The sequence below is a fragment of the Phyllobates terribilis genome, unplaced genomic scaffold (genome assembly GCF_046119375.1).
Source record: "Phyllobates terribilis strain yellow unplaced genomic scaffold, ASM4611937v1 Scaffold_782__1_contigs__length_678473, whole genome shotgun sequence".
In the NCBI taxonomy this organism is placed as follows: domain Eukaryota; kingdom Metazoa; phylum Chordata; class Amphibia; order Anura; family Dendrobatidae; genus Phyllobates; species Phyllobates terribilis.
The window spans coordinates 205,088-229,351 of record NW_027363542.1 but is presented as its reverse complement, the minus strand read 5'-3'; the positions used below and the strand labels follow the sequence as shown (position 1 = coordinate 229,351).

General features: G+C 44.5%; 17 non-coding genes and 1 pseudogene across 17 annotated transcripts; all 18 read left to right on the top strand.

Annotated features, from left to right (window-relative positions):
• Positions 1-1,183: 1,183 nt before the first annotated feature.
• Positions 1,184-1,400, top strand: LOC141240065 (U2 spliceosomal RNA; annotated as a pseudogene).
• A 1,115-nt stretch (positions 1,401-2,515) lies between these two features.
• Positions 2,516-2,706, top strand: LOC141240024 (U2 spliceosomal RNA). Its single transcript, XR_012305344.1, has one exon. It is a non-coding gene; the product is annotated as a U2 spliceosomal RNA (small nuclear RNA).
• A 1,115-nt stretch (positions 2,707-3,821) lies between these two features.
• Positions 3,822-4,012, top strand: LOC141240023 (U2 spliceosomal RNA). The gene has a single exon (XR_012305343.1). It is a non-coding gene; the product is annotated as a U2 spliceosomal RNA (small nuclear RNA).
• Positions 4,013-5,127: 1,115 nt separating this feature from the next.
• On the top strand, positions 5,128-5,318 carry LOC141240022 (U2 spliceosomal RNA). Its single transcript, XR_012305342.1, has one exon. It is a non-coding gene; the product is annotated as a U2 spliceosomal RNA (small nuclear RNA).
• Positions 5,319-6,433: 1,115 nt separating this feature from the next.
• LOC141240000 (U2 spliceosomal RNA) lies at positions 6,434-6,624 on the top strand. The gene has a single exon (XR_012305321.1). It is a non-coding gene; the product is annotated as a U2 spliceosomal RNA (small nuclear RNA).
• Positions 6,625-7,739: 1,115 nt separating this feature from the next.
• LOC141239999 (U2 spliceosomal RNA) lies at positions 7,740-7,930 on the top strand. The gene has a single exon (XR_012305320.1). It is a non-coding gene; the product is annotated as a U2 spliceosomal RNA (small nuclear RNA).
• A 1,115-nt stretch (positions 7,931-9,045) lies between these two features.
• On the top strand, positions 9,046-9,236 carry LOC141240020 (U2 spliceosomal RNA). Its single transcript, XR_012305340.1, has one exon. It is a non-coding gene; the product is annotated as a U2 spliceosomal RNA (small nuclear RNA).
• Positions 9,237-10,351: 1,115 nt separating this feature from the next.
• On the top strand, positions 10,352-10,542 carry LOC141240007 (U2 spliceosomal RNA). Its single transcript, XR_012305328.1, has one exon. It is a non-coding gene; the product is annotated as a U2 spliceosomal RNA (small nuclear RNA).
• Positions 10,543-11,657: 1,115 nt separating this feature from the next.
• LOC141240038 (U2 spliceosomal RNA) lies at positions 11,658-11,848 on the top strand. Its single transcript, XR_012305357.1, has one exon. It is a non-coding gene; the product is annotated as a U2 spliceosomal RNA (small nuclear RNA).
• Positions 11,849-12,960: 1,112 nt separating this feature from the next.
• LOC141239997 (U2 spliceosomal RNA) lies at positions 12,961-13,151 on the top strand. The gene has a single exon (XR_012305318.1). It is a non-coding gene; the product is annotated as a U2 spliceosomal RNA (small nuclear RNA).
• Positions 13,152-14,266: 1,115 nt separating this feature from the next.
• LOC141239996 (U2 spliceosomal RNA) lies at positions 14,267-14,457 on the top strand. The gene has a single exon (XR_012305317.1). It is a non-coding gene; the product is annotated as a U2 spliceosomal RNA (small nuclear RNA).
• A 1,115-nt stretch (positions 14,458-15,572) lies between these two features.
• LOC141239995 (U2 spliceosomal RNA) lies at positions 15,573-15,763 on the top strand. Its single transcript, XR_012305316.1, has one exon. It is a non-coding gene; the product is annotated as a U2 spliceosomal RNA (small nuclear RNA).
• Positions 15,764-16,878: 1,115 nt separating this feature from the next.
• Positions 16,879-17,069, top strand: LOC141239994 (U2 spliceosomal RNA). The gene has a single exon (XR_012305315.1). It is a non-coding gene; the product is annotated as a U2 spliceosomal RNA (small nuclear RNA).
• Positions 17,070-18,184: 1,115 nt separating this feature from the next.
• On the top strand, positions 18,185-18,375 carry LOC141240006 (U2 spliceosomal RNA). Its single transcript, XR_012305327.1, has one exon. It is a non-coding gene; the product is annotated as a U2 spliceosomal RNA (small nuclear RNA).
• A 1,112-nt stretch (positions 18,376-19,487) lies between these two features.
• Positions 19,488-19,678, top strand: LOC141239993 (U2 spliceosomal RNA). The gene has a single exon (XR_012305314.1). It is a non-coding gene; the product is annotated as a U2 spliceosomal RNA (small nuclear RNA).
• A 1,115-nt stretch (positions 19,679-20,793) lies between these two features.
• On the top strand, positions 20,794-20,984 carry LOC141240017 (U2 spliceosomal RNA). Its single transcript, XR_012305337.1, has one exon. It is a non-coding gene; the product is annotated as a U2 spliceosomal RNA (small nuclear RNA).
• A 1,115-nt stretch (positions 20,985-22,099) lies between these two features.
• On the top strand, positions 22,100-22,290 carry LOC141239992 (U2 spliceosomal RNA). The gene has a single exon (XR_012305313.1). It is a non-coding gene; the product is annotated as a U2 spliceosomal RNA (small nuclear RNA).
• Positions 22,291-23,405: 1,115 nt separating this feature from the next.
• LOC141239991 (U2 spliceosomal RNA) lies at positions 23,406-23,596 on the top strand. The gene has a single exon (XR_012305312.1). It is a non-coding gene; the product is annotated as a U2 spliceosomal RNA (small nuclear RNA).
• Positions 23,597-24,264: the final 668 nt, after the last annotated feature.

Genomic DNA, 24,264 nt, shown 5'->3' with positions numbered 1-24,264 from the left:
GTTCTTTGTCTTTGGTAGGGAAGGTTCTTATTATTAAGGCTGTTATTCTCCCTATTTTGCTTTATGTTTCTTGTATTTTTCCAGTGCCCTATAGGAAAATTAAAAAAGTGGAGAAACTAATTTTTGTGTTTTTTTGGGGCAGTAGGATGGAAAGACTTAAGAGAGAGATTTTGTTTAAGCAATATTTGTATGGGGGACTAAAGTTTCCGAATATTGAAGTGTTTCTAACATTGCATTTTATTAAGACTACGGTCATTTTGATTGGGAAGAATAATAAAGGGGCATTTATGTGTAAGTATTTGGCTGGATGGATGCTGTATGGTCTGAATTGGGTGAAGCGTGATAAGAATGTGCCTGTTGCTTTTAAGTGTCCTGAGTGGTATGGTTTGATTGAGAAGTTTGTGAGGAAGAATGATTTGTTAGCAGTTGCAATGAAAGACTTTATGTTGGTTAAGAAGGTGATGGGGAAGATGTGTGTGAATGAGTGTGAGAGTAATGTGGTGGGATTGCGTTCTATGGAAGTTGCGCGGGTATGGAAGAAGTTAAGCATTCAAGGTGTGTCGAATAGACAGCGAGATATAGTATGGATGGGCCTTCATAATATTTTGCCAGTGAGGGATTTTCAGAAGAAAAGAGATCTCATAAGATCTGCAGTATGTCCAAGGGATGGTTGTGGAGCGAATGAGACGGTGAGGCACCTTATGTGGGATTGTAATTTTGCGTATGATGTGTGGAAAGGTGTGGGTGGACTGTGTAAAGGGGTTGCTGGTGTGAAGTTTATTGATTGGAGAGTGGCTATGTTTGGTTTTGGTGCTAGTCGTCGTGGCCTAGAAAGGATGATGTGGTTTATTATGGTGTGTGTGCAGGAGAGCTTGTGGGATGTGAGAAATTTGTGTGTGTTTAAAAGAGTAAATTTAACAGTAAATGATTGTATTAGGTTGATCTTAGCAAGACTATATGTAATCTATTTGTGGGATACAAGAGAAGGTGGTGGTGGTGGAACAGATTCTGAAGGTGTGTGGAAATACCTTAAGTGGCAGGATATGGTTAAATACCGTTGATATTTTTTCTGGAAATGTCTCTGGCATAGGATTACTTGTTTGTATTTTTGTTGAATAATACTTTAATAAAGAAACCACAATGATGCTTATGAAGTGGCAGTATAACTTATGACGAAGTCTGGTTAACTGTTTGCTTATATCTAAACCTGAGTGGTTTTAAAAAAAAAAATCAAAAAAAAAAAAAAATCTGTTCTTATCAGTTTAATATCTGATACGTCCCCTATCTGGGGACCATATATTAAATGGATTTTTAGAACAGGGAGATGGAAAAAGAGCTTGCTCTGTCCACTCTACGCATTGACCTGGTATTGCAGTATCTCCAGGACCGGTGCACCCCTTCTTTAATGCAGTTTCTAAAATCAGAAAGAATTGAATTCAATGTTTTTTGTTCATTTTGCTTGTTTGTCGGATTTGGGGATGGACTCTTTGGCTTTGCTTTTCTTCTCCTCATTGGATTTTTCATGTTCAAAGTTGCAGAAACCAGATTACAAGCTCATTTTGGTTCAACTTCAGCAACTGTGCATTGCATTGCCATGTAATGTGATGCAATGCTATCTTTCTAGCTCTCCCTTTTTACTTCCTTTTGGATAAACAGACATATTAGGCAAGCATTTTGGAGCTTTCACCTAAATAACTACAGGTGGTGAGATAAGCTGCACAATATAATTGACCTTTCAGTATATTGTTGCACACACACCATCTATTTAGCAAATGCCCTTGTTATCAACAGCAGCCTTTTAAACTCACCTGAGCTAACAGGTATGTGCGCTGGTTACTCTGCTGCGCTTAAAATTTCTTTTTTGGTTTGCTACAATGCCTTTTCTGAAACGTTGTCTCCTTCTGCTGGAACACTGACTTCTTTCATTTAATGCCTGCAGACTATAAAAGAGAACCCAACCCAAAAAGTTTGGTTGATTAGTCTGTGGCATTCTGTTAAACTGTTGCTTATGGCGGTCTCTGTGAGCTTCTCAGCGACATTCAGCCAGCCAGGTATCCTGCCTGCAGTAGATGGAATGTGGCAATGGAACGCTGGCTGCGCGTGTCATAATAGGCTCTGAGCCTTTATATACCTGTGCACAGCAGCAGCCACCTTCAGTCTGCTGCTGGACAGCCAGCAGCAGCAGCAGCTGGAGAGGTATGTAATCAGGAGCCCTCCTGCTAAGGGTAGACAGCTGCTCGTTCCACCCCACCCCCCGCCTTAATTGGTTCTCCTCCCTTCCAACGGTGTTGAGGCGGGTGGGAACAGCAGGGGGTGAAGGTGCTGTGTTTAAAGAGGTGGAGTTATGCAGATCTAAAACGCGTGTATTGCAGCAGCAGCAAGCCGAAAAGTGCAGGCATGTAAGGGATCTAGAGGTTGACAACATGTCTTCTTAACGGGAGTCCAGGAGCTCATCTCCACAAATGGACTTTTCAGGATCCTTGGGTGGCTCCGTAGTTTGAAACCAATTCTGGTTATCGCTTCTCGGCCTTTTGGCTAAGATCAAGTGTAGTATCTGTTCTTATCAGTTTAATATCTGATACGTCCCCTATCTGGGGACCATATATTAAATGGATTTTTAGAACAGGGAGATGGAAAACGAGCTTGCTCTGTCCACTCCACGCATTGACCTGGTATTGCAGTATCTCCAGGACCGGTGCACCCCTTCTTTAATGCAGTTTCTAAAATCAGAAAGAATTGAATTCAATGTTTTTTGTTCATTTTGCTTGTTTGTCGGATTTGGGGATGGACTCTTTGGCTTTGCTTTTCTTCTCCTCATTGGATTTTTCATGTTCAAAGTTGCAGAAGCCAGATTACAAGCTCATTTTGGTTCAACTTCAGCAACTGTGCATTGCATTGCCATGTAATGTGATGCAATGCTATCTTTCTAGCTCTCCCTTTTTACTTCCTTTTGGATAAACAGACATATTAGGCAAGCATTTTGGAGCTTTCACCTAAATAACTACAGGTGGTGAGATAAGCTGCACAATATAATTGACCTTTCAGTATATTGTTGCACACACACCATCTATTTAGCAAATGCCCTTGTTATCAACAGCAGCCTTTTAAACTCACCTGAGCTAACAGGTATGTGCGCTGGTTACTCTGCTGCGCTTAAAATTTCTTTTTTGGTTTGCTACAATGCCTTTTCTGAAACGTTGTCTCCTTCTGCTGGAACACTGACTTCTTTCATTTAATGCCTGCAGACTATAAAAGAGAACCCAACCCAAAAAGTTTGGTTGATTAGTCTGTGGCATTCTGTTAAACTGTTGCTTATGGCGGTCTCTGTGAGCTTCTCAGCGACATTCAGCCAGCCAGGTATCCTGCCTGCAGTAGATGGAATGTGGCAATGGAACGCTGGCTGCGCGTGTCATAATAGGCTCTGAGCCTTTATATACCTGTGCACAGCAGCAGCCACCTTCAGTCTGCTGCTGGACAGCCAGCAGCAGCAGCAGCTGGAGAGGTATGTAATCAGGAGCCCTCCTGCTAAGGGTAGACAGCTGCTCGTTCCACCCCACCCCCCGCCTTAATTGGTTCTCCTCCCTTCCAACGGTGTTGAGGCGGGTGGGAACAGCAGGGGGTGAAGGTGCTGTGTTTAAAGAGGTGGAGTTATGCAGATCTAAAACGCGTGGATTGCAGCAGCAGCAAGCCGAAAAGTGCAGGCATGTAAGGGATCTAGAGGTTGACAACATGTCTTCTTAACGGGAGTCCAGGAGCTCATCTCCACAAATGGACTTTTCAGGATCCTTGGGTGGCTCCGTAGTTTGAAACCAATTCTGGTTATCGCTTCTCGGCCTTTTGGCTAAGATCAAGTGTAGTATCTGTTCTTATCAGTTTAATATCTGATACGTCCCCTATCTGGGGACCATATATTAAATGGATTTTTAGAACAGGGAGATGGAAAACGAGCTTGCTCTGTCCACTCCACGCATTGACCTGGTATTGCAGTATCTCCAGGACCGGTGCACCCCTTCTTTAATGCAGTTTCTAAAATCAGAAAGAATTGAATTCAATGTTTTTTGTTCATTTTGCTTGTTTGTCGGATTTGGGGATGGACTCTTTGGCTTTGCTTTTCTTCTCCTCATTGGATTTTTCATGTTCAAAGTTGCAGAAGCCAGATTACAAGCTCATTTTGGTTCAACTTCAGCAACTGTGCATTGCATTGCCATGTAATGTGATGCAATGCTATCTTTCTAGCTCTCCCTTTTTACTTCCTTTTGGATAAACAGACATATTAGGCAAGCATTTTGGAGCTTTCACCTAAATAACTACAGGTGGTGAGATAAGCTGCACAATATAATTGACCTTTCAGTATATTGTTGCACACACACCATCTATTTAGCAAATGCCCTTGTTATCAACAGCAGCCTTTTAAACTCACCTGAGCTAACAGGTATGTGCGCTGGTTACTCTGCTGCGCTTAAAATTTCTTTTTTGGTTTGCTACAATGCCTTTTCTGAAACGTTGTCTCCTTCTGCTGGAACACTGACTTCTTTCATTTAATGCCTGCAGACTATAAAAGAGAACCCAACCCAAAAAGTTTGGTTGATTAGTCTGTGGCATTCTGTTAAACTGTTGCTTATGGCGGTCTCTGTGAGCTTCTCAGCGACATTCAGCCAGCCAGGTATCCTGCCTGCAGTAGATGGAATGTGGCAATGGAACGCTGGCTGCGCGTGTCATAATAGGCTCTGAGCCTTTATATACCTGTGCACAGCAGCAGCCACCTTCAGTCTGCTGCTGGACAGCCAGCAGCAGCAGCAGCTGGAGAGGTATGTAATCAGGAGCCCTCCTGCTAAGGGTAGACAGCTGCTCGTTCCACCCCACCCCCCGCCTTAATTGGTTCTCCTCCCTTCCAACGGTGTTGAGGCGGGTGGGAACAGCAGGGGGTGAAGGTGCTGTGTTTAAAGAGGTGGAGTTATGCAGATCTAAAACGCGTGGATTGCAGCAGCAGCAAGCCGAAAAGTGCAGGCATGTAAGGGATCTAGAGGTTGACAACATGTCTTCTTAACGGGAGTCCAGGAGCTCATCTCCACAAATGGACTTTTCAGGATCCTTGGGTGGCTCCGTAGTTTGAAACCAATTCTGGTTATCGCTTCTCGGCCTTTTGGCTAAGATCAAGTGTAGTATCTGTTCTTATCAGTTTAATATCTGATACGTCCCCTATCTGGGGACCATATATTAAATGGATTTTTAGAACAGGGAGATGGAAAACGAGCTTGCTCTGTCCACTCCACGCATTGACCTGGTATTGCAGTATCTCCAGGACCGGTGCACCCCTTCTTTAATGCAGTTTCTAAAATCAGAAAGAATTGAATTCAATGTTTTTTGTTCATTTTGCTTGTTTGTCGGATTTGGGGATGGACTCTTTGGCTTTGCTTTTCTTCTCCTCATTGGATTTTTCATGTTCAAAGTTGCAGAAGCCAGATTACAAGCTCATTTTGGTTCAACTTCAGCAACTGTGCATTGCATTGCCATGTAATGTGATGCAATGCTATCTTTCTAGCTCTCCCTTTTTACTTCCTTTTGGATAAACAGACATATTAGGCAAGCATTTTGGAGCTTTCACCTAAATAACTACAGGTGGTGAGATAAGCTGCACAATATAATTGACCTTTCAGTATATTGTTGCACACACACCATCTATTTAGCAAATGCCCTTGTTATCAACAGCAGCCTTTTAAACTCACCTGAGCTAACAGGTATGTGCGCTGGTTACTCTGCTGCGCTTAAAATTTCTTTTTTGGTTTGCTACAATGCCTTTTCTGAAACGTTGTCTCCTTCTGCTGGAACACTGACTTCTTTCATTTAATGCCTGCAGACTATAAAAGAGAACCCAACCCAAAAAGTTTGGTTGATTAGTCTGTGGCATTCTGTTAAACTGTTGCTTATGGCGGTCTCTGTGAGCTTCTCAGCGACATTCAGCCAGCCAGGTATCCTGCCTGCAGTAGATGGAATGTGGCAATGGAACGCTGGCTGCGCGTGTCATAATAGGCTCTGAGCCTTTATATACCTGTGCACAGCAGCAGCCACCTTCAGTCTGCTGCTGGACAGCCAGCAGCAGCAGCAGCAGGAGAGGTATGTAATCAGGAGCCCTCCTGCTAAGGGTAGACAGCTGCTCGTTCCACCCCACCCCCCGCCTTAATTGGTTCTCCTCCCTTCCAACGGTGTTGAGGCGGGTGGGAACAGCAGGGGGTGAAGGTGCTGTGTTTAAAGAGGTGGAGTTATGCAGATCTAAAACGCGTGGATTGCAGCAGCAGCAAGCCGAAAAGTGCAGGCATGTAAGGGATCTAGAGGTTGACAACATATCTTCTTAACGGGAGTCCAGGAGCTCATCTCCACAAATGGACTTTTCAGGATCCTTGGGTGGCTCCGTAGTTTGAAACCAATTCTGGTTATCGCTTCTCGGCCTTTTGGCTAAGATCAAGTGTAGTATCTGTTCTTATCAGTTTAATATCTGATACGTCCCCTATCTGGGGACCATATATTAAATGGATTTTTAGAACAGGGAGATGGAAAAAGAGCTTGCTCTGTCCACTCCACGCATTGACCTGGTATTGCAGTATCTCCAGGACCGGTGCACCCCTTCTTTAATGCAGTTTCTAAAATCAGAAAGAATTGAATTCAATGTTTTTTGTTCATTTTGCTTGTTTGTCGGATTTGGGGATGGACTCTTTGGCTTTGCTTTTCTTCTCCTCATTGGATTTTTCATGTTCAAAGTTGCAGAAGCCAGATTACAAGCTCATTTTGGTTCAACTTCAGCAACTGTGCATTGCATTGCCATGTAATGTGATGCAATGCTATCTTTCTAGCTCTCCCTTTTTACTTCCTTTTGGATAAACAGACATATTAGGCAAGCATTTTGGAGCTTTCACCTAAATAACTACAGGTGGTGAGATAAGCTGCACAATATAATTGACCTTTCAGTATATTGTTGCACACACACCATCTATTTAGCAAATGCCCTTGTTATCAACAGCAGCCTTTTAAACTCACCTGAGCTAACAGGTATGTGCGCTGGTTACTCTGCTGCGCTTAAAATTTCTTTTTTGGTTTGCTACAATGCCTTTTCTGAAACGTTGTCTCCTTCTGCTGGAACACTGACTTCTTTCATTTAATGCCTGCAGACTATAAAAGAGAACCCAACCCAAAAAGTTTGGTTGATTAGTCTGTGGCATTCTGTTAAACTGTTGCTTATGGCGGTCTCTGTGAGCTTCTCAGCGACATTCAGCCAGCCAGGTATCCTGCCTGCAGTAGATGGAATGTGGCAATGGAACGCTGGCTGCGCGTGTCATAATAGGCTCTGAGCCTTTATATACCTGTGCACAGCAGCAGCCACCTTCAGTCTGCTGCTGGACAGCCAGCAGCAGCAGCAGCAGGAGAGGTATGTAATCAGGAGCCCTCCTGCTAAGGGTAGACAGCTGCTCGTTCCACCCCACCCCCCGCCTTAATTGGTTCTCCTCCCTTCCAACGGTGTTGAGGCGGGTGGGAACAGCAGGGGGTGAAGGTGCTGTGTTTAAAGAGGTGGAGTTATGCAGATCTAAAACGCGTGGATTGCAGCAGCAGCAAGCCGAAAAGTGCAGGCATGTAAGGGATCTAGAGGTTGACAACATATCTTCTTAACGGGAGTCCAGGAGCTCATCTCCACAAATGGACTTTTCAGGATCCTTGGGTGGCTCCGTAGTTTGAAACCAATTCTGGTTATCGCTTCTCGGCCTTTTGGCTAAGATCAAGTGTAGTATCTGTTCTTATCAGTTTAATATCTGATACGTCCCCTATCTGGGGACCATATATTAAATGGATTTTTAGAACAGGGAGATGGAAAAAGAGCTTGCTCTGTCCACTCCACGCATTGACCTGGTATTGCAGTATCTCCAGGACCGGTGCACCCCTTCTTTAATGCAGTTTCTAAAATCAGAAAGAATTGAATTCAATGTTTTTTGTTCATTTTGCTTGTTTGTCGGATTTGGGGATGGACTCTTTGGCTTTGCTTTTCTTCTCCTCATTGGATTTTTCATGTTCAAAGTTGCAGAAGCCAGATTACAAGCTCATTTTGGTTCAACTTCAGCAACTGTGCATTGCATTGCCATGTAATGTGATGCAATGCTATCTTTCTAGCTCTCCCTTTTTACTTCCTTTTGGATAAACAGACATATTAGGCAAGCATTTTGGAGCTTTCACCTAAATAACTACAGGTGGTGAGATAAGCTGCACAATATAATTGACCTTTCAGTATATTGTTGCACACACACCATCTATTTAGCAAATGCCCTTGTTATCAACAGCAGCCTTTTAAACTCACCTGAGCTAACAGGTATGTGCGCTGGTTACTCTGCTGCGCTTAAAATTTCTTTTTTGGTTTGCTACAATGCCTTTTCTGAAACGTTGTCTCCTTCTGCTGGAACACTGACTTCTTTCATTTAATGCCTGCAGACTATAAAAGAGAACCCAACCCAAAAAGTTTGGTTGATTAGTCTGTGGCATTCTGTTAAACTGTTGCTTATGGCGGTCTCTGTGAGCTTCTCAGCGACATTCAGCCAGCCAGGTATCCTGCCTGCAGTAGATGGAATGTGGCAATGGAACGCTGGCTGCGCGTGTCATAATAGGCTCTGAGCCTTTATATACCTGTGCACAGCAGCAGCCACCTTCAGTCTGCTGCTGGACAGCCAGCAGCAGCAGCAGCTGGAGAGGTATGTAATCAGGAGCCCTCCTGCTAAGGGTAGACAGCTGCTCGTTCCACCCCACCCCCCGCCTTAATTGGTTCTCCTCCCTTCCAACGGTGTTGAGGCGGGTGGGAACAGCAGGGGGTGAAGGTGCTGTGTTTAAAGAGGTGGAGTTATGCAGATCTAAAACGCGTGGATTGCAGCAGCAGCAAGCCGAAAAGTGCAGGCATGTAAGGGATCTAGAGGTTGACAACATGTCTTCTTAACGGGAGTCCAGGAGCTCATCTCCACAAATGGACTTTTCAGGATCCTTGGGTGGCTCCGTAGTTTGAAACCAATTCTGGTTATCGCTTCTCGGCCTTTTGGCTAAGATCAAGTGTAGTATCTGTTCTTATCAGTTTAATATCTGATACGTCCCCTATCTGGGGACCATATATTAAATGGATTTTTAGAACAGGGAGATGGAAAACGAGCTTGCTCTGTCCACTCCACGCATTGACCTGGTATTGCAGTATCTCCAGGACCGGTGCACCCCTTCTTTAATGCAGTTTCTAAAATCAGAAAGAATTGAATTCAATGTTTTTTGTTCATTTTGCTTGTTTGTCGGATTTGGGGATGGACTCTTTGGCTTTGCTTTTCTTCTCCTCATTGGATTTTTCATGTTCAAAGTTGCAGAAGCCAGATTACAAGCTCATTTTGGTTCAACTTCAGCAACTGTGCATTGCATTGCCATGTAATGTGATGCAATGCTATCTTTCTAGCTCTCCCTTTTTACTTCCTTTTGGATAAACAGACATATTAGGCAAGCATTTTGGAGCTTTCACCTAAATAACTACAGGTGGTGAGATAAGCTGCACAATATAATTGACCTTTCAGTATATTGTTGCACACACACCATCTATTTAGCAAATGCCCTTGTTATCAACAGCAGCCTTTTAAACTCACCTGAGCTAACAGGTATGTGCGCTGGTTACTCTGCTGCGCTTAAAATTTCTTTTTTGGTTTGCTACAATGCCTTTTCTGAAACGTTGTCTCCTTCTGCTGGAACACTGACTTCTTTCATTTAATGCCTGCAGACTATAAAAGAGAACCCAACCCAAAAAGTTTGGTTGATTAGTCTGTGGCATTCTGTTAAACTGTTGCTTATGGCGGTCTCTGTGAGCTTCTCAGCGACATTCAGCCAGCCAGGTATCCTGCCTGCAGTAGATGGAATGTGGCAATGGAACGCTGGCTGCGCGTGTCATAATAGGCTCTGAGCCTTTATATACCTGTGCACAGCAGCAGCCACCTTCAGTCTGCTGCTGGACAGCCAGCAGCAGCAGCAGCAGGAGAGGTATGTAATCAGGAGCCCTCCTGCTAAGGGTAGACAGCTGCTCGTTCCACCCCACCCCCCGCCTTAATTGGTTCTCCTCCCTTCCAACGGTGTTGAGGCGGGTGGGAACAGCAGGGGGTGAAGGTGCTGTGTTTAAAGAGGTGGAGTTATGCAGATCTAAAACGCGTGGATTGCAGCAGCAGCAAGCCGAAAAGTGCAGGCATGTAAGGGATCTAGAGGTTGACAACATGTCTTCTTAACGGGAGTCCAGGAGCTCATCTCCACAAATGGACTTTTCAGGATCCTTGGGTGGCTCCGTAGTTTGAAACCAATTCTGGTTATCGCTTCTCGGCCTTTTGGCTAAGATCAAGTGTAGTATCTGTTCTTATCAGTTTAATATCTGATACGTCCCCTATCTGGGGACCATATATTAAATGGATTTTTAGAACAGGGAGATGGAAAAAGAGCTTGCTCTGTCCACTCCATGCATTGACCTGGTATTGCAGTATCTCCAGGACCGGTGCACCCCTTCTTTAATGCAGTTTCTAAAATCAGAAAGAATTGAATTCAATGTTTTTTGTTCATTTTGCTTGTTTGTCGGATTTGGGGATGGACTCTTTGGCTTTGCTTTTCTTCTCCTCATTGGATTTTTCATGTTCAAAGTTGCAGAAGCCAGATTACAAGCTCATTTTGGTTCAACTTCAGCAACTGTGCATTGCATTGCCATGTAATGTGATGCAATGCTATCTTTCTAGCTCTCCCTTTTTACTTCCTTTTGGATAAACAGACATATTAGGCAAGCATTTTGGAGCTTTCACCTAAATAACTACAGGTGGTGAGATAAGCTGCACAATATAATTGACCTTTCAGTATATTGTTGCACACACACCATCTATTTAGCAAATGCCCTTGTTATCAACAGCAGCCTTTTAAACTCACCTGAGCTAACAGGTATGTGCGCTGGTTACTCTGCTGCGCTTAAAATTTCTTTTTTGGTTTGCTACAATGCCTTTTCTGAAACGTTGTCTCCTTCTGCTGGAACACTGACTTCTTTCATTTAATGCCTGCAGACTATAAAAGAGAACCCAACCCAAAAAGTTTGGTTGATTAGTCTGTGGCATTCTGTTAAACTGTTGCTTATGGCGGTCTCTGTGAGCTTCTCAGCGACATTCAGCCAGCCAGGTATCCTGCCTGCAGTAGATGGAATGTGGCAATGGAACGCTGGCTGCGCGTGTCATAATAGGCTCTGAGCCTTTATATACCTGTGCACAGCAGCAGCCACCTTCAGTCTGCTGCTGGACAGCCAGCAGCAGCAGCAGCAGGAGAGGTATGTAATCAGGAGCCCTCCTGCTAAGGGTAGACAGCTGCTCGTTCCACCCCACCCCCCGCCTTAATTGGTTCTCCTCCCTTCGAACGGTGTTGAGGCGGGTGGGAACAGCAGGGGGTGAAGGTGCTGTGTTTAAAGAGGTGGAGTTATGCAGATCTAAAACGCGTGGATTGCAGCAGCAGCAAGCCGAAAAGTGCAGGCATGTAAGGGATCTAGAGGTTGACAACTTGTCCTCTTAACGGGAGTCCAGGAGCTCATCTCCACAAATGGACTTTTCAGGATCCTTGGGTGGCTCCGTAGTTTGAAACCAATTCTGGTTATCGCTTCGTGGCCTTTTGGCTAAGATCAAGTGTAGTATCTGTTCTTATCAGTTTAATATCTGATACGTCCCCTATCTGGGGACCATATATTAAATGGATTTTTAGAACAGGGAGATGGAAAAAGAGCTTGCTCTGTCCACTCCACGCATTGACCTGGTATTGCAGTATCTCCAGGACCGGTGCACCCCTTCTTTAATGCAGTTTCTAAAATCAGAAAGAATTGAATTCAATGTTTTTTGTTCATTTTGCTTGTTTGTCGGATTTGGGGATGGACTCTTTGGCTTTGCTTTTCTTCTCCTCATTGGATTTTTCATGTTCAAAGTTGCAGAAGCCAGATTACAAGCTCATTTTGGTTCAACTTCAGCAACTGTGCATTGCATTGCCATGTAATGTGATGCAATGCTATCTTTCTAGCTCTCCCTTTTTACTTCCTTTTGGATAAACAGACATATTAGGCAAGCATTTTGGAGCTTTCACCTAAATAACTACAGGTGGTGAGATAAGCTGCACAATATAATTGACCTTTCAGTATATTGTTGCACACACACCATCTATTTAGCAAATGCCCTTGTTATCAACAGCAGCCTTTTAAACTCACCTGAGCTAACAGGTATGTGCGCTGGTTACTCTGCTGCGCTTAAAATTTCTTTTTTGGTTTGCTACAATGCCTTTTCTGAAACGTTGTCTCCTTCTGCTGGAACACTGACTTCTTTCATTTAATGCCTGCAGACTATAAAAGAGAACCCAACCCAAAAAGTTTGGTTGATTAGTCTGTGGCATTCTGTTAAACTGTTGCTTATGGCGGTCTCTGTGAGCTTCTCAGCGACATTCAGCCAGCCAGGTATCCTGCCTGCAGTAGATGGAATGTGGCAATGGAACGCTGGCTGCGCGTGTCATAATAGGCTCTGAGCCTTTATATACCTGTGCACAGCAGCAGCCACCTTCAGTCTGCTGCTGGACAGCCAGCAGCAGCAGCAGGAGAGGTATGTAATCAGGAGCCCTCCTGCTAAGGGTAGACAGCTGCTCGTTCCACCCCACCCCCCGCCTTAATTGGTTCTCCTCCCTTCCAACGGTGTTGAGGCGGGTGGGAACAGCAGGGGGTGAAGGTGCTGTGCTTAAAGAGGTGGAGTTATGCAGATCTAAAACGCGTGGATTGCAGCAGCAGCAAGCCGAAAAGTGCAGGCATGTAAGGGATCTAGAGGTTGACAACATGTCTTCTTAACGGGAGTCCAGGAGCTCATCTCCACAAATGGACTTTTCAGGATCCTTGGGTGGCTCCGTAGTTTGAAACCAATTCTGGTTATCGCTTCTCGGCCTTTTGGCTAAGATCAAGTGTAGTATCTGTTCTTATCAGTTTAATATCTGATACGTCCCCTATCTGGGGACCATATATTAAATGGATTTTTAGAACAGGGAGATGGAAAAAGAGCTTGCTCTGTCCACTCCACGCATTGACCTGGTATTGCAGTATCTCCAGGACCGGTGCACCCCTTCTTTAATGCAGTTTCTAAAATCAAAAAGAATTGAATTCAATGTTTTTTGTTCATTTTGCTTGTTTGTCGGATTTGGGGATGGACTCTTTGGCTTTGCTTTTCTTCTCCTCATTGGATTTTTCATGTTCAAAGTTGCAGAAGCCAGATTACAAGCTCATTTTGGTTCAACTTCAGCAACTGTGCATTGCATTGCCATGTAATGTGATGCAATGCTATCTTTCTAGCTCTCCCTTTTTACTTCCTTTTGGATAAACAGACATATTAGGCAAGCATTTTGGAGCTTTCACCTAAATAACTACAGGTGGTGAGATAAGCTGCACAATATAATTGACCTTTCAGTATATTGTTGCACACACACCATCTATTTAGCAAATGCCCTTGTTATCAACAGCAGCCTTTTAAACTCACCTGAGCTAACAGGTATGTGCGCTGGTTACTCTGCTGCGCTTAAAATTTCTTTTTTGGTTTGCTACAATGCCTTTTCTGAAACGTTGTCTCCTTCTGCTGGAACACTGACTTCTTTCATTTAATGCCTGCAGACTATAAAAGAGAACCCAACCCAAAAAGTTTGGTTGATTAGTCTGTGGCATTCTGTTAAACTGTTGCTTATGGCGGTCTCTGTGAGCTTCTCAGCGACATTCAGCCAGCCAGGTATCCTGCCTGCAGTAGATGGAATGTGGCAATGGAACGCTGGCTGCGCGTGTCATAATAGGCTCTGAGCCTTTATATACCTGTGCACAGCAGCAGCCACCTTCAGTCTGCTGCTGGACAGCCAGCAGCAGCAGCAGCAGGAGAGGTATGTAATCAGGAGCCCTCCTGCTAAGGGTAGACAGCTGCTCGTTCCACCCCACCCCCCGCCTTAATTGGTTCTCCTCCCTTCCAACGGTGTTGAGGCGGGTGGGAACAGCAGGGGGTGAAGGTGCTGTGTTTAAAGAGGTGGAGTTATGCAGATCTAAAACGCGTGGATTGCAGCAGCAGCAAGCCGAAAAGTGCAGGCATGTAAGGGATCTAGAGGTTGACAACATGTCTTCTTAACGGGAGTCCAGGAGCTCATCTCCACAAATGGACTTTTCAGGATCCTTGGGTGGCTCCGTAGTTTGAAACCAATTCTGGTTATCGCTTCTCGGCCTTTTGGCTAAGATCAAGTGTAGTATCTGTTCTTATCAGTTTAATATCTGATACGTCCCCTATCTGGGGACCATATATTAAATGGATTTTTAGAACAGGGAGATGGAAAAAGAGCTTGCTCTGTCCACTCCACGCATTGACCTGGTATTGCAGTATCTCCAGGACCGGTGCACCCCTTCTTTAATGCAGTTTCTAAAATCAGAAAGAATTGAATTCAATGTTTTTTGTTCATTTTGCTTGTTTGTCGGATTTGGGGATGGACTCTTTGGCTTTGCTTTTCTTCTCCTCATTGGATTTTTCATGTTCAAAGTTGCAGAAGCCAGATTACAAGCTCATTTTGGTTCAACTTCAGCAACTGTGCATTGCATTGCCATGTAATGTGATGCAATGCTATCTTTCTAGCTCTCCCTTTTTACTTCCTTTTGGATAAACAGACATATTAGGCAAGCATTTTGGAGCTTTCACCTAAATAACTACAGGTGGTGAGATAAGCTGCACAATATAATTGACCTTTCAGTATATTGTTGCACACACACCATCTATTTAGCAAATGCCCTTGTTATCAACAGCAGCCTTTTAAACTCATCTGAGCTAACAGGTATGTGCGCTGGTTACTCTGCTGCGCTTAAAATTTCTTTTTTGGTTTGCTACAATGCCTTTTCTGAAACGTTGTCTCCTTCTGCTGGAACACTGACTTCTTTCATTTAATGCCTGCAGACTATAAAAGAGAACCCAACCCAAAAAGTTTGGTTGATTAGTCTGTGGCATTCTGTTAAACTGTTGCTTATGGCGGTCTCTGTGAGCTTCTCAGCGACATTCAGCCAGCCAGGTATCCTGCCTGCAGTAGATGGAATGTGGCAATGGAACGCTGGCTGCGCGTGTCATAATAGGCTCTGAGCCTTTATATACCTGTGCACAGCAGCAGCCACCTTCAGTCTGCTGCTGGACAGCCAGCAGCAGCAGCAGCAGGAGAGGTATGTAATCAGGAGCCCTCCTGCTAAGGGTAGACAGCTGCTCGTTCCACCCCACCCCCCGCCTTAATTGGTTCTCCTCCCTTCCAACGGTGTTGAGGCGGGTGGGAACAGCAGGGGGTGAAGGTGCTGTGTTTAAAGAGGTGGAGTTATGCAGATCTAAAACGCGTGGATTGCAGCAGCAGCAAGCCGAAAAGTGCAGGCATGTAAGGGATCTAGAGGTTGACAACATGTCTTCTTAACGGGAGTCCAGGAGCTCATCTCCACAAATGGACTTTTCAGGATCCTTGGGTGGCTCCGTAGTTTGAAACCAATTCTGGTTATCGCTTCTCGGCCTTTTGGCTAAGATCAAGTGTAGTATCTGTTCTTATCAGTTTAATATCTGATACGTCCCCTATCTGGGGACCATATATTAAATGGATTTTTAGAACAGGGAGATGGAAAAAGAGCTTGCTCTGTCCACTCCACGCATTGACCTGGTATTGCAGTATCTCCAGGACCGGTGCACCCCTTCTTTAATGCAGTTTCTAAAATCAGAAAGAATTGAATTCAATGTTTTTTGTTCATTTTGCTTGTTTGTCGGATTTGGGGATGGACTCTTTGGCTTTGCTTTTCTTCTCCTCATTGGATTTTTCATGTTCAAAGTTGCAGAAGCCAGATTACAAGCTCATTTTGGTTCAACTTCAGCAACTGTGCATTGCATTGCCATGTAATGTGATGCAATGCTATCTTTCTAGCTCTCCCTTTTTACTTCCTTTTGGATAAACAGACATATTAGGCAAGCATTTTGGAGCTTTCACCTAAATAACTACAGGTGGTGAGATAAGCTGCACAATATAATTGACCTTTCAGTATATTGTTGCACACACACCATCTATTTAGCAAATGCCCTTGTTATCAACAGCAGCCTTTTAAACTCACCTGAGCTAACAGGTATGTGCGCTGGTTACTCTGCTGCGCTTAAAATTTCTTTTTTGGTTTGCTACAATGCCTTTTCTGAAACGTTGTCTCCTTCTGCTGGAACACTGACTTCTTTCATTTAATGCCTGCAGACTATAAAAGAGAACCCAACCCAAAAAGTTTGGTTGATTAGTCTGTGGCATTCTGTTAAACTGTTGCTTATGGCGGTCTCTGTGAGCTTCTCAGCGACATTCAGCCAGCCAGGTATCCTGCCTGCAGTAGATGGAATGTGGCAATGGAACGCTGGCTGCGCGTGTCATAATAGGCTCTGAGCCTTTATATACCTGTGCACAGCAGCAGCCACCTTCAGTCTGCTGCTGGACAGCCAGCAGCAGCAGCAGCAGGAGAGGTATGTAATCAGGAGCCCTCCTGCTAAGGGTAGACAGCTGCTCGTTCCACCCCACCCCCCGCCTTAATTGGTTCTCCTCCCTTCCAACGGTGTTGAGGCGGGTGGGAACAGCAGGGGGTGAAGGTGCTGTGTTTAAAGAGGTGGAGTTATGCAGATCTAAAACGCGTGGATTGCAGCAGCAGCAAGCCGAAAAGTGCAGGCATGTAAGGGATCTAGAGGTTGACAACATGTCTTCTTAACGGGAGTCCAGGAGCTCATCTCCACAAATGGACTTTTCAGGATCCTTGGGTGGCTCCGTAGTTTGAAACCAATTCTGGTTATCGCTTCTCGGCCTTTTGGCTAAGATCAAGTGTAGTATCTGTTCTTATCAGTTTAATATCTGATACGTCCCCTATCTGGGGACCATATATTAAATGGATTTTTAGAACAGGGAGATGGAAAAAGAGCTTGCTCTGTCCACTCCACGCATTGACCTGGTATTGCAGTATCTCCAGGACCGGTGCACCCCTTCTTTAATGCAGTTTCTAAAATCAGAAAGAATTGAATTCAATGTTTTTTGTTCATTTTGCTTGTTTGTCGGATTTGGGGATGGACTCTTTGGCTTTGCTTTTCTTCTCCTCATTGGATTTTTCATGTTCAAAGTTGCAGAAGCCAGATTACAAGCTCATTTTGGTTCAACTTCAGCAACTGTGCATTGCATTGCCATGTAATGTGATGCAATGCTATCTTTCTAGCTCTCCCTTTTTACTTCCTTTTGGATAAACAGACATATTAGGCAAGCATTTTGGAGCTTTCACCTAAATAACTACAGGTGGTGAGATAAGCTGCACAATATAATTGACCTTTCAGTATATTGTTGCACACACACCATCTATTTAGCAAATGCCCTTGTTATCAACAGCAGCCTTTTAAACTCACCTGAGCTAACAGGTATGTGCGCTGGTTACTCTGCTGCGCTTAAAATTTCTTTTTTGGTTTGCTACAATGCCTTTTCTGAAACGTTGTCTCCTTCTGCTGGAACACTGACTTCTTTCATTTAATGCCTGCAGACTATAAAAGAGAACCCAACCCAAAAAGTTTGGTTGATTAGTCTGTGGCATTCTGTTAAACTGTTGCTTATGGCGGTCTCTGTGAGCTTCTCAGCGACATTCAGCCAGCCAGGTATCCTGCCTGCAGTAGATGGAATGTGGCAATGGAACGCTGGCTGCGCGTGTCATAATAGGCTCTGAGCCTTTATATACCTGTGCACAGCAGCAGCCACCTTCAGTCTGCTGCTGGACAGCCAGCAGCAGCAGCAGCAGGAGAGGTATGTAATCAGGAGCCCTCCTGCTAAGGGTAGACAGCTGCTCGTTCCACCCCACCCCCCGCCTTAATTGGTTCTCCTCCCTTCCAACGGTGTTGAGGCGGGTGGGAACAGCAGGGGGTGAAGGTGCTGTGTTTAAAGAGGTGGAGTTATGCAGATCTAAAACGCGTGGATTGCAGCAGCAGCAAGCCGAAAAGTGCAGGCATGTAAGGGATCTAGAGGTTGACAACATGTCTTCTTAACGGGAGTCCAGGAGCTCATCTCCACAAATGGACTTTTCAGGATCCTTGGGTGGCTCCGTAGTTTGAAACCAATTCTGGTTATCGCTTCTCGGCCTTTTGGCTAAGATCAAGTGTAGTATCTGTTCTTATCAGTTTAATATCTGATACGTCCCCTATCTGGGGACCATATATTAAATGGATTTTTAGAACAGGGAGATGGAAAAAGAGCTTGCTCTGTCCACTCCATGCATTGACCTGGTATTGCAGTATCTCCAGGACCGGTGCACCCCTTCTTTAATGCAGTTTCTAAAATCAGAAAGAATTGAATTCAATGTTTTTTGTTCATTTTGCTTGTTTGTCGGATTTGGGGATGGACTCTTTGGCTTTGCTTTTCTTCTCCTCATTGGATTTTTCATGTTCAAAGTTGCAGAAGCCAGATTACAAGCTCATTTTGGTTCAACTTCAGCAACTGTGCATTGCATTGCCATGTAATGTGATGCAATGCTATCTTTCTAGCTCTCCCTTTTTACTTCCTTTTGGATAAACAGACATATTAGGCAAGCATTTTGGAGCTTTCACCTAAATAACTACAGGTGGTGAGATAAGCTGCACAATATAATTGACCTTTCAGTATATTGTTGCACACACACCATCTATTTAGCAAATGCCCTTGTTATCAACAGCAGCCTTTTAAACTCACCTGAGCTAACAGGTATGTGCGCTGGTTACTCTGCTGCGCTTAAAATTTCTTTTTTGGTTTGCTACAATGCCTTTTCTGAAACGTTGTCTCCTTCTGCTGGAACACTGACTTCTTTCATTTAATGCCTGCAGACTATAAAAGAGAACCCAACCCAAAAAGTTTGGTTGATTAGTCTGTGGCATTCTGTTAAACTGTTGCTTATGGCGGTCTCTGTGAGCTTCTCAGCGACATTCAGCCAGCCAGGTATCCTGCCTGCAGTAGATGGAATGTGGCAATGGAACGCTGGCTGCGCGTGTCATAATAGGCTCTGAGCCTTTATATACCTGTGCACAGCAGCAGCCACCTTCAGTCTGCTGCTGGACAGCCAGCAGCAGCAGCAGGAGAGGTATGTAATCAGGAGCCCTCCTGCTAAGGGTAGACAGCTGCTCGTTCCACCCCACCCCCCGCCTTAATTGGTTCTCCTCCCTTCCAACGGTGTTGAGGCGGGTGGGAACAGCAGGGGGTGAAGGTGCTGTGTTTAAAGAGGTGGAGTTATGCAGATCTAAAACGCGTGGATTGCAGCAGCAGCAAGCCGAAAAGTGCAGGCATGTAAGGGATCTAGAGGTTGACAACATGTCTTCTTAACGGGAGTCCAGGAGCTCATCTCCACAAATGGACTTTTCAGGATCCTTGGGTGGCTCCGTAGTTTGAAACCAATTCTGGTTATCGCTTCTCGGCCTTTTGGCTAAGATCAAGTGTAGTATCTGTTCTTATCAGTTTAATATCTGATACGTCCCCTATCTGGGGACCATATATTAAATGGATTTTTAGAACAGGGAGATGGAAAAAGAGCTTGCTCTGTCCACTCCACGCATTGACCTGGTATTGCAGTATCTCCAGGACCGGTGCACCCCTTCTTTAATGCAGTTTCTAAAATCAGAAAGAATTGAATTCAATGTTTTTTGTTCATTTTGCTTGTTTGTCGGATTTGGGGATGGACTCTTTGGCTTTGCTTTTCTTCTCCTCATTGGATTTTTCATGTTCAAAGTTGCAGAAGCCAGATTTCAAGCTCATTTTGGTTCAACTTCAGCAACTGTGCATTGCATTGCCATGTAATGTGATGCAATGCTATCTTTCTAGCTCTCCCTTTTTACTTCCTTTTGGATAAACAGACATATTAGGCAAGCATTTTGGAGCTTTCACCTAAATAACTACAGGTGGTGAGATAAGCTGCACAATATAATTGACCTTTCAGTATATTGTTGCACACACACCATCTATTTAGCAAATGCCCTTGTTATCAACAGCAGCCTTTTAAACTCACCTGAGCTAACAGGTATGTGCGCTGGTTACTCTGCTGCGCTTAAAATTTCTTTTTTGGTTTGCTACAATGCCTTTTCTGAAACGTTGTCTCCTTCTGCTGGAACACTGACTTCTTTCATTTAATGCCTGCAGACTATAAAAGAGAACCCAACCCAAAAAGTTTGGTTGATTAGTCTGTGGCATTCTGTTAAACTGTTGCTTATGGCGGTCTCTGTGAGCTTCTCAGCGACATTCAGCCAGCCAGGTATCCTGCCTGCAGTAGATGGAATGTGGCAATGGAACGCTGGCTGCGCGTGTCATAATAGGCTCTGAGCCTTTATATACCTGTGCACAGCAGCAGCCACCTTCAGTCTGCTGCTGGACAGCCAGCAGCAGCAGCAGCAGGAGAGGTATGTAATCAGGAGCCCTCCTGCTAAGGGTAGACAGCTGCTCGTTCCACCCCACCCCCCGCCTTAATTGGTTCTCCTCCCTTCCAACGGTGTTGAGGCGGGTGGGAACAGCAGGGGGTGAAGGTGCTGTGTTTAAAGAGGTGGAGTTATGCAGATCTAAAACGCGTGGATTGCAGCAGCAGCAAGCCGAAAAGTGCAGGCATGTAAGGGATCTAGAGGTTGACAACATGTCTTCTTAACGGGAGTCCAGGAGCTCATCTCCACAAATGGACTTTTCAGGATCCTTGGGTGGCTCCGTAGTTTGAAACCAATTCTGGTTATCGCTTCTCGGCCTTTTGGCTAAGATCAAGTGTAGTATCTGTTCTTATCAGTTTAATATCTGATACGTCCCCTATCTGGGGACCATATATTAAATGGATTTTTAGAACAGGGAGATGGAAAAAGAGCTTGCTCTGTCCACTCCACGCATTGACCTGGTATTGCAGTATCTTCAGGACCGGTGCACCCCTTCTTTAATGCAGTTTCTAAAATCAGAAAGAATTGAATTCAATGTTTTTTGTTCATTTTGCTTGTTTGTCGGATTTGGGGATGGACTCTTTGGCTTTGCTTTTCTTCTCCTCATTGGATTTTTCATGTTCAAAGTTGCAGAAGCCAGATTACAAGCTCATTTTGGTTCAACTTCAGCAACTGTGCATTGCATTGCCATGTAATGTGATGCAATGCTATCTTTCTAGCTCTCCCTTTTTACTTCCTTTTGGATAAACAGACATATTAGGCAAGCATTTTGGAGCTTTCACCTAAATAACTACAGGTGGTGAGATAAGCTGCACAATATAATTGACCTTTCAGTATATTGTTGCACACACACCATCTATTTAGCAAATGCCCTTGTTATCAACAGCAGCCTTTTAAACTCACCTGAGCTAACAGGTATGTGCGCTGGTTACTCTGCTGCGCTTAAAATTTCTTTTTTGGTTTGCTACAATGCCTTTTCTGAAACGTTGTCTCCTTCTGCTGGAACACTGACTTCTTTCATTTAATGCCTGCAGACTATAAAAGAGAACCCAACCCAAAAAGTTTGGTTGATTAGTCTGTGGCATTCTGTTAAACTGTTGCTTATGGCGGTCTCTGTGAGCTTCTCAGCGACATTCAGCCAGCCAGGTATCCTGCCTGCAGTAGATGGAATGTGGCAATGGAACGCTGGCTGCGCGTGTCATAATAGGCTCTGAGCCTTTATATACCTGTGCACAGCAGCAGCCACCTTCAGTCTGCTGCTGGACAGCCAGCAGCAGCAGCAGCAGGAGAGGTATGTAATCAGGAGCCCTCCTGCTAAGGGTAGACAGCTGCTCGTTCCACCCCACCCCCCGCCTTAATTGGTTCTCCTCCCTTCCAACGGTGTTGAGGCGGGTGGGAACAGCAGGGGGTGAAGGTGCTGTGTTTAAAGAGGTGGAGTTATGCAGATCTAAAACGCGTGGATTGCAGCAGCAGCAAGCCGAAAAGTGCAGGCATGTAAGGGATCTAGAGGTTGACAACATGTCTTCTTAACGGGAGTCCAGGAGCTCATCTCCACAAATGGACTTTTCAGGATCCTTGGGTGGCTCCGTAGTTTGAAACCAATTCTGGTTATCGCTTCTCGGCCTTTTGGCTAAGATCAAGTGTAGTATCTGTTCTTATCAGTTTAATATCTGATACGTCCCCTATCTGGGGACCATATATTAAATGGATTTTTAGAACAGGGAGATGGAAAAAGAGCTTGCTCTGTCCACTCCACGCATTGACCTGGTATTGCAGTATCTCCAGGACCGGTGCACCCCTTCTTTAATGCAGTTTCTAAAATCAGAAAGAATTGAATTCAATGTTTTTTGTTCATTTTGCTTGTTTGTCGGATTTGGGGATGGACTCTTTGGCTTTGCTTTTCTTCTCCTCATTGGATTTTTCATGTTCAAAGTTGCAGAAGCCAGATTACAAGCTCATTTTGGTTCAACTTCAGCAACTGTGCATTGCATTGCCATGTAATGTGATGCAATGCTATCTTTCTAGCTCTCCCTTTTTACTTCCTTTTGGATAAACAGACATATTAGGCAAGCATTTTGGAGCTTTCACCTAAATAACTACAGGTGGTGAGATAAGCTGCACAATATAATTGACCTTTCAGTATATTGTTGCACACACACCATCTATTTAGCAAATGCCCTTGTTATCAACAGCAGCCTTTTAAACTCACCTGAGCTAACAGGTATGTGCGCTGGTTACTCTGCTGCGCTTAAAATTTCTTTTTTGGTTTGCTACAATGCCTTTTCTGAAACGTTGTCTCCTTCTGCTGGAACACTGACTTCTTTCATTTAATGCCTGCAGACTATAAAAGAGAACCCAACCCAAAAAGTTTGGTTGATTAGTCTGTGGCATTCTGTTAAACTGTTGCTTATGGCGGTCTCTGTGAGCTTCTCAGCGACATTCAGCCAGCCAGGTATCCTGCCTGCAGTAGATGGAATGTGGCAATGGAACGCTGGCTGCGCGTGTCATAATAGGCTCTGAGCCTTTATATACCTGTGCACAGCAGCAGCCACCTTCAGTCTGCTGCTGGACAGCCAGCAGCAGCAGCAGCAGGAGAGGTATGTAATCAGGAGCCCTCCTGCTAAGGGTAGACAGCTGCTCGTTCCACCCCACCCCCCGCCTTAATTGGTTCTCCTCCCTTCCAACGGTGTTGAGGCGGGTGGGAACAGCAGGGGGTGAAGGTGCTGTGTTTAAAGAGGTGGAGTTATGCAGATCTAAAACGCGTGGATTGCAGCAGCAGCAAGCCGAAAAGTGCAGGCATGTAAGGGATCTAGAGGTTGACAACATGTCTTCTTAACGGGAGTCCAGGAGCTCATCTCCACAAATGGACTTTTCAGGATCCTTGGGTGGCTCCGTAGTTTGAAACCAATTCTGGTTATCGCTTCTCGGCCTTTTGGCTAAGATCAAGTGTAGTATCTGTTCTTATCAGTTTAATATCTGATACGTCCCCTATCTGGGGACCATATATTAAATGGATTTTTAGAACAGGGAGATGGAAAAAGAGCTTGCTCTGTCCACTCCACGCATTGACCTGGTATTGCAGTATCTCCAGGACCGGTGCACCCCTTCTTTAATGCAGTTTCTAAAATCAGAAAGAATTGAATTCAATGTTTTTTGTTCATTTTGCTTGTTTGTCGGATTTGGGGATGGACTCTTTGGCTTTGCTTTTCTTCTCCTCATTGGATTTTTCATGTTCAAAGTTGCAGAAGCCAGATTACAAGCTCATTTTGGTTCAACTTCAGCAACTGTGCATTGCATTGCCATGTAATGTGATGCAATGCTATCTTTCTAGCTCTCCCTTTTTACTTCCTTTTGGATAAACAGACATATTAGGCAAGCATTTTGGAGCTTTCACCTAAATAACTACAGGTGGTGAGATAAGCTGCACAATATAATTGACCTTTCAGTATATTGTTGCACACACACCATCTATTTAGCAAATGCCCTTGTTATCAACAGCAGCCTTTTAAACTCACCTGAGCTAACAGGTATGTGCGCTGGTTACTCTGCTGCGCTTAAAATTTCTTTTTTGGTTTGCTACAATGCCTTTTCTGAAACGTTGTCTCCTTCTGCTGGAACACTGACTTCTTTCATTTAATGCCTGCAGACTATAAAAGAGAACCCAACCCAAAAAGTTTGGTTGATTAGTCTGTGGCATTCTGTTAAACTGTTGCTTATGGCGGTCTCTGTGAGCTTCTCAGCGACATTCAGCCAGCCAGGTATCCTGCCTGCAGTA